Raw genomic sequence first — 8,719 nt, 5'->3', positions numbered from 1 at the left:
ATTTTTGGAGACTATCTATTGTCCAGATTACGACATACAATTGAATCGACTACAGATATGTATATTTGAGACAGATGGTACAAATGGACACTGTTAGATTCAGAATTAAACATAAGGAAAAGAACAGGTTATTGCAAAGATCCTTTAGTGAACCCAAACACCTCTCAGCAAACAGACCTATGTTTTTATACCAATATCCTACCAATGATGTTGTATGACCATGAGACATGCATTCAAAGAACTGCAAATGAATACAGCACAGAGAATAATGCAGACATTCATGGTTGGGTTGAGCAGACTACAATATGGAGCAAATGAGGACTTTGAAGAACAGGAGTAAAAGATGTCATCAGGGAAACCTGTGATAGCAAGATAAGTCTGGATGAGGGATGGACAGGTAGACAAACCTACCCCAGAATCTTCTAAATCAGGAGAAATCAAGGAAGGCTTCAAGCTTGTTAAGTGAGCCCCTGTGATAAACCTATGGGAGTATACAGATAAATGTCATACCAAATGGGAAGGTATAGGTAGGTGATGATTTGCATTATTTGAGAGAACATCTAAGTTGATGACATTACAGACCCATTTGAGTATTTCAGTTCAACCTCCGAGGGGAACTATTTCCTTGGATTTGTTGACCTGTCACTGTACTCTTCCTTTGGAAAAAGTTTGCCTGAGTGTCCTTATAGAACAGGAGTGAAGAAAGAAGCTCTTAAGTTTCGGGTGGTGCTGTCTTTGAGTTTGAGGTGTGAAGTTTAAAGGTGAAGCTTAAAGGAAAGAATATTCTCAAATCTCTTCTGTAGGGGATGGGCAGGGAACGTCACTTATCTAAACAACCAAATTCACAATATGGAAATACACCCAATTTAGGTGAAAATATCCAGCAGAATATTAAGAGAAAGACTAGCTCCTTTGGGAAGTTCTAACTTTGCTAGAAGCAGGGCCCTTTTGGTGTCATTAGAAGAAAGGAAAGGAAAAGTTGAAAACTGAAAAAAGCTTAAAATACTGGATCTCCAGCTAAAAAAGAATAGGTCTGGTCTGGACCAGCTGACAGAAGCATATGAATGATTGGACACCTCCCTTGCTTTGATTCAATGTAATTATCAAACTTTATTTTAATTTGGTTTGTCCAAGTATCATTTCCAACTAGAGAGAGACAGAGACAGAAAGAGAGAGAACAAAGAGCAGTTTAGAAAGTATGAATCAGTTTCTGCCAGGTCTGATGAGTCTTGAATAAACTGGACAAATATGTTCCTGAAATGCATCTTTGAGACATATGGTGATAAGAGAGAAAACTCTGACATGCAAAGAAGTGGCTGCAACCTTGATGTCTTTCCTGATCAATCTACTTTCTTCACCACAACATGGGAAATACAGAGACATATGAGACATAATCTATGTCATTGAAAAGCTGAGTAGGTGGATAGACAAAACACACACACACACACACACACACACACACACACACACACACAGAGAGAGAGAGAGAGAGAGAGAGAGAGAGAGAGAGAGAGAGAGAGATGCATGCACAAAGTGTTATCTATTGTTAGGCAGCATAAGATTAAGCGCCTAATAACTGGTACCAACAATAAGTACAATGGAAGATGAGAGTAAGAAGAGAATAATGTGGCTGGTAGTGATCATCAAAGTTCTGGTAGAAGAATTAAAACATGAACCAGACCTGAGAGAATAGAAGAACAGGAAAGAATTTCAGGTAGGAGCACATAGACATGAATGGCAGGGTTGGGGGATGTGGGGAATGAGCAGCATAGGAAACAGTTAATGGCCTAAATCTGATAAAACAGAGGGTTCAATATTAGGGAGAAGGAGGCTGGAAAGGTACTTTGGGGCTTGGCTCATGTAGGGACTTATGTATGTAATTGATCATAATATCTCATCCTTGAAATATGAGACTGAGGTGAGTACTTTCATTATAAGGAATGTATCATTTTGCTAATGGTGCAGGTCATTAAGCAAATATGTTTCCTTCCTTGATAAAAAGTCAAATATCCTTTTCTTTGGTATCAATAGCAATAGACTTTCTTGGTTTCTGGCCACCCTGGAAATAATACAATGAATTTCAAGCCCATGTCTTTGAAGGGCTATAATAAACCAAGGGGGAAATGAATTTGAAAACCCATTAAAATACCTTCACAATGTCCTTTGAAGGCCCAACAGATTCCTCCAGTGTTCTGCCCTGAGTCTAAGACCCCATTCCATAAGGTTTGAATTAAAGAGGAAAGAGATACTAATGATAAAAATAAAATCAGATACAGCACTGCCCCCATAGCCCACTGATCATACTTTCAAATAGGCTGATCACTTACGGTAGAGGTTATTTAGAACAAAGTGGAACTCCGGAGTCCATTTATTTGAATGTATTTCCATTTCAATCACTACACTTCAAAAGTGGCTTCTCCTTCCAGTCACATAAGGTGAATCGATGTGATTCTGAGAACTTGCATCAAGAACTCCTACTCTGCAAGGGCAAAGATGGGTGGGAAGAGGGCTTTTTACCTACCCCCACCCCCTGCTATGAGATGTGTGATTCAAAAATCAGCTGTTCATTTCTCGCAAACCCCCATGCTCTATGAAGACATCAAATTAGAGTGAATATTTTTCCCTTTTCTCTTTGTGCAAAAAAAAAAAGGACTTTTCTTAAGGGAAAAACTGGAGATCAAGAATATTTTGTGAAATTTCTTGATTTATTTGACATAATCATTATGGACAGCTATGGTCAAAGAATTCATCACCAAGAAGCCTGTTGATAAGTCTCCCTATTCTTTGCTAGGCTAGTGTCAGAAAGTGAACAAAAAACAGGAAATAAAATGGAAAGCCAGAATGTTCTATTAAAATGCATGCAATCTCAAAAGTTCTGGAGGAAGATTCCTTAGATTGGGTAAACTAGGTAAACCCCTTGCAGTGGGTTTAACAAGAATGGACAAGGTCACAAAGGACAGTCATGAATGGGTCATAATGCAAATCCCTGGAAGGAATGGTAACATTAACGAGACTCGAGATAGACACCAAGTCATGGTAGGCTGTCATGGATGTATAAAGTAGCCAGAACTGTAGGAACATATCTCAGGAGTTTGGTTTTTTTTCCTCACAAAAGTGGGTTATATTTGCTTTTAACCACATATGCTTTCTTAATCAGTAGTCTAATGAACAACATTATGCATTTGTGAGATGCCTGCATAAGACCAGGACTAACAGCCTATTCAACAAAGAGAAAAAACTAACTGACCCTACTAGGGCCTAATTTCAAACTCATTTTCGGTCAGGCATAATCAACTGAGCCACTCATACTGCATTTGGATAGAAAATGATCTATCATGAGTTCATTAGATTCCATTTATTATTTTTAAATTATACATGGAGAAGCAATGTGGTATAGTGGATAGACCACCAGGCCTAGAGCCAAATCAGTTCAAATCCTGCCTTAGTTCCTTACTACCTAGATGACCCTGGGCAAACTGTTGCATCTTTCAGGGCCCTAAGTAGGTAGCTAAGACTATGAGTTATAGAAAAGATACTGTCTGTAGTCATCTAGTACCCAGCACATTGCCTGGCACATAATAGGCCCCTAATACATGTTTATTGAATTGAATTGAATCATAGACTGAATTTCCTTCTCCAGAAGTTCAAGTTATTCATGAAATCAAAGCTCCATTCCCTAATCCTCTCCCTGAAAAATATAATTACCAAATTATACAACTAAAAAGAGCCTTAGAGATCACCTAGTCCAATTCCCTTGCATTGTTTCAATGTAATTACCAATCTTCAGAGAGATTAAGTTATTTTTCTGAGGTCATAAAGTATTAGAAACTTATCTGATTCTGATGTTGATGGTGGTAGCAGAAATGATAATAGAAGTATGGAACAGTGGAGAGAGTGAAGATTTAGAATCCAAGAACCTTTGTTCAAAAGCTGACTGCCACTTACTACTTGTGATACCTTGGACAAATTACTTAACCTCTCTGAGCCTCCCTTTCCTCATCTGTAAAGTAAGGGTTGAATTAGATGACCTCCATGGGCCCTTCCAGCTGCAGAACAATAATCTTGTGACTCACATCTGTTTAGAACTCTGACACCTGGTAAGGCTGTACCAGAACACAGAATGCCAATGATTGGCCTAGAAGAGGAGAGGGGCTTCTATAGCTTTCTCCCCAACCTCTTCTCTGCATTTCCCTCACTAGTTAATTATTGCCCTAAAATAATCAACCTCACCTACAAAGCCTGCCTCATGGGCATCAGGTGACTCTTTGGTTTGCCTCACTGACTGTCAATTGCTTTGATAGTCATAGCATCTCCCTCTCCCCTCCACGGCAGGCTTCTTCCTTTCCATCATCTTGGTACCTCCTCCTCTCCCTCTTGTGTGTGGGCCTTTCCTATCTGTGCACCCTGGAAGACCTTAAGGCTAAGAAAAGAATTCATTAATGCCTAGGTATTCTACTGTGATGCACAAAACTAGCTAATGTTACATTTGGAACCCAGGTGTTTGACTTCTGGTTCAGAGATTCTTCATATAGAGAAATGAAGCCAACACAGAAAGCTGAGGAGCAAGGTAAAAAAAAATCACAGGATTTCTATGGTATCACTGCTTCTAGGGAAGAACACTGTTAGAGAATGCTTCTAGGGAAACATCATTGTTGATCAAAATACTTAGTGGGCATTTTTTAATATCAATATGTATCCAGCACTATGCCAGACAAAGTGAGGAACAGAAAAGAAATATAAAACATGGACCCTAACCTTGTGGATCTTACAGTTTAGATGGAGAAGTAATAATAATAGCACTATAAGTTTTACAAGGTACTTTCCTTACAACAACTCTGTGAGATATTTGGTGCAAGTATTATTATCCCCATTTTACAGATACAAACTGAGGTGCAGAATTGTTGAGTTGGACAAAGGAAGCTAGTTGGCATGGGGGGTAGTGTACTATACTTGGAGTCAGAAAGACCTGAGTTCAAATCTTGCCTCATGCACATACTAACTGTATATTCCTGGGCAAGTAACTTAACCTCTCTTGGCCTATTTCCTCATGTGTAAAATTAAAGGTTTGAAACTGACGGCTTGCAAGGTCTCTTCCATTTCTAAGTCTATGATCCTATCAAAGTTCATTTATGTCACTAAACTAGTAAGCGTTACAATCAGGATTTGAACCCAGAAATTCTAATTGCAGGCCTACTGCATTTTCCAATATACATTAAAACAGCAGCAAATAATAATCGAGGTCAGTGAGAACAAGAGTAATCAAAAAAAGCTTCCTAGAGAAGGGAGGTCTTGAGCAGGGCTTTAGTAGACAAGTAAGGCTTGGAACACAAGACATTCAGATGGGAAGAACATGAAAAAGACATGGTGCATGATGTGTTTGGACAGTGAGGGCATCCTGATTACAAGAGAAGGATGTGGGGGTAGCGAGGTGGTGCAGGGGATAAAACACCGGCCCTGAAGTCAAGAGGAACTCTGGGTTCAAATCCAGCTTCAGACACTTACTAACTGTGTGACCCTGAGCAACTCACTTAACCTTGAGAGAGAGAGAGGGAGAGAAGGATGTTAAGAGACCTTGAGCAATAGCTGAATAGGTATAAATAGGTATTAAAAGATAATTTCTTATTGTTGTTTTTTTCAGAATATCATCAGCCACACTCTCTTGAAAAATCATCCTCCCTAAGTGCCATCTATGTCTGTGACTACAACAATGAATAATGGGGCTGGAGATACAAAAAGGCAGGGCAGGAATTTTCTGAGAGTTTGGTAAAATTCTGAGAGTTGGTAAAATTCCTAGCACAACATTAGTCTTTGGTGCTGATGCTTATTTTTACATATGAGAGAGATTAAGTGAACTGGTTAAGACTTTGCCCCAGATCTTAAGAAATTGTCAGGAGAGCTAGGATTAGAGCTTGGGGTTTTAGAAATCCCAAAGAATTAGACTCTATAAAACCTTGAGCCCTCATTAGGAAGCTGATTTTCAAGAACCAAGAAAATACAATGTTGTTCAATGTAGTTGAGGAAGGATTGACTTTTATCAGAAAACAGAACCCTGAATTTTGCATATCTCACCCGTGACCCCTTGGGCTGTTTCCATTAAGTTCAGGAACATTGAGCAGGGCTGCCTGTGAGAATTGAGCAACCCATGGAAGGAATATACACATATATACACGTGCAAGCCCCGGAGCACACACACACACTGCCCCCATCCCATACACTTAAGATGACCTAATGCCAGAGCTACACAAAGGGCAGGAGAGCAGTTTTGTTTTGTTTTTTAATTATCTTCAATAACAGTTTGTTAAGGAAGTGAGCTCAATGAGTAAGCCCTTAAAATCATTAATACTGTTGTCCCAGAAAAGTATTTCTCTTGACTGGCTTTTTGACAGACTACAGAGGACAAAGAGAGCCTGAAGACAGGGACCTGTCAGTCCGGCTGCACAAAACATCAAAGAAATCCCATGGAGAATGTCCCTTCCCTTCCCCTTCTGCTTCTTTCTCCTTTTCCTTGAAGGGTCTTCTCTCTCTCTCTCTCTCTCTCTCTCTCTCCTCTCTCTCTCTCTCTCTCTCTCTGTGTGTGTTGTGTGTGTGTCTCTCTCTCCTCTCTCTCGATCTCTTCTCTGTCTGTCTGTCTCTCTCTCTCTCTATCTCTCTCTGTCTCTCTCTGTCTCTGTGTCTCTCTTCTCTCTCTCTTGTCTCTCTGTCTTTCTCTCTCTATCTCTATCTCTCTGTCTCTCTCTCCCTGTCTCTCTCTCTCTCCATCTGTGTCTCCCTCTCCCTTGCCTCCTTCTCTCTCTCTCCCTTCTTTAAACAAATTATCACTGTCCAATTGTCCCCAGCCCACTTATTCTATCCCTTCCCTCCTGCTTGCTCCTTTCCCAATTGGCTTCAAATACATTCACTGTCTGGTGTCCTGAAGTTGGGCCCATCCAACTTTGATCATGAGCCACCACTTTTCCTCAGCAACAGTTGCTTCCCACTCCAGCCCCATACCCCCACCTTCGTCAGCAATAGAAGTCTCTACACCAGCAGCCTGAGTTGAGAGGTAGTTAGAGGCTACCTGTGTGGCCCAGATACAGACAGCAAGGACCAACTAGTGGCAAGAAGGTTAAGCTTTAATTGGTCTCTTGTTGACTCCTGCCACATTTCCCCTCTCCTCACTGCCTGTGCAACATGGCAGGTAGTTCACCAGATAGTACAAGTTATTCACCTCTACAGACATGCAACCCACTCTCCTAAATCAACATGCCCTTCTCGCCTTCTCTCTCCCTCCCTCCTTCATCTCCCAGCCCACAACAGATCCTTAAATAAGCACCTAATGGCACCATATTAAAAATGGAGAAATACATACTAATACCTGAGCTAAGCCACAGAGGATGAAAAAATTATAACTACTGGCAAACACCAGAAGGCTATAAATGCCAAAGGACATGAGAAGCAGTTTTATGTGACCCAAGGGGATATTAGTAGGAACAATAAAATAAGATGGAGAGAAGGTAAGTGTAAGCTATACTGTAAGAAAAACTCCCTAACAATGAGTCTGCTAGAATGTGGGGATAGATAGCCTATGTGGGGAACAGGTGAAAGCCATAGCAGCAAAGCCACAGACAAATAAACTGGATGAAGCACCAGACATAAGAGCAGCAAATGGTAATGTTTCTACTGAAGGACCCAGAGTTACCCAATGCTCACTAATGGCAAGTTTCCCAGTTTGGACATCTGTCACTCTCTGACTTTGATGGGAGAAAAGGAATTTGATAGACATTCTGCTCTGCATGTGATGGAGAACTACTGAAACCTGTGAGAGGCAAAATATTACCTGCTGCCATCCTCTAAAAATACATTTCTTTGATAAAGTCGTCAGTTATCTCAGAGTCACAGAGCTGGATGTCTGCAGCACTGGTAGTGGTCTCTACAGCATATCTGTACCACTCATTTGAAAATGAATTATTTGATGCCTTATGACATCTCCTGTGTTGTTGCTTAGCTTGTGTTATTATTTAATGTGTGTATATATATATATATATATATATATATATATATATATATATATATATGTATATATATATCTTATCTCCCCAACAAGATTTTAAGTTGCCTGAAGGTAGGAACCATATTTGCTACTCATCTTGTATCTCCCAAGGGTGGACACAAAGGGCTGGGTGCATAGAAGATGATGTAGAAATGAATTGACCTGACCTGAGCCTTAATGCAAGTAGTAACACCACGTGACACTGGCAAGTAATTGAACCATCCTGGGTGTGTAAAACACGGTTGGGCTAAATGATCCCTAAGGTCTCTTTAGCCTTAGGATTCAATGAATTGAGTTGTCAGGACTTCCTCATTGGAAAACACCTCATTCATAATGAATTTTTGTGCTTTTGACTGCTATGCCATTTTAATTGCTTTGTTTTTTATGTTTTATTTAACCTCATGCTTTGCCTCAACTCCATTTCTGGAAACAACAGAGAATAGATAAAATTCCCCTCATCTTGCTACCCTTTCACAGACCATCTTCTTTGTTCCTTTGTTTTAATCAAGAGATTTTACATCTCTTTAGGAGGACTGCTTTTTACTATCCTAAGGCTGTTAACTACCAACACAATTTTTTAAAGAAGATGTTGTATTCTGTCAAATAACTAGTAATTTTTAAGTACCTGTTGCAAATCTACAGATATGTAGGTTTGTGTATTTTTGAGGAACTTGATCACTTGAATGAAAG

The sequence above is a fragment of the Phascolarctos cinereus genome, unplaced genomic scaffold (genome assembly GCF_003287225.1).
Source record: "Phascolarctos cinereus isolate Bilbo 61053 unplaced genomic scaffold, phaCin_HiC Scaffold_4;HRSCAF=312, whole genome shotgun sequence".
In the NCBI taxonomy this organism is placed as follows: Eukaryota; Metazoa; Chordata; class Mammalia; order Diprotodontia; family Phascolarctidae; genus Phascolarctos; species Phascolarctos cinereus.
This window is presented reverse-complemented; position numbering follows the sequence as displayed.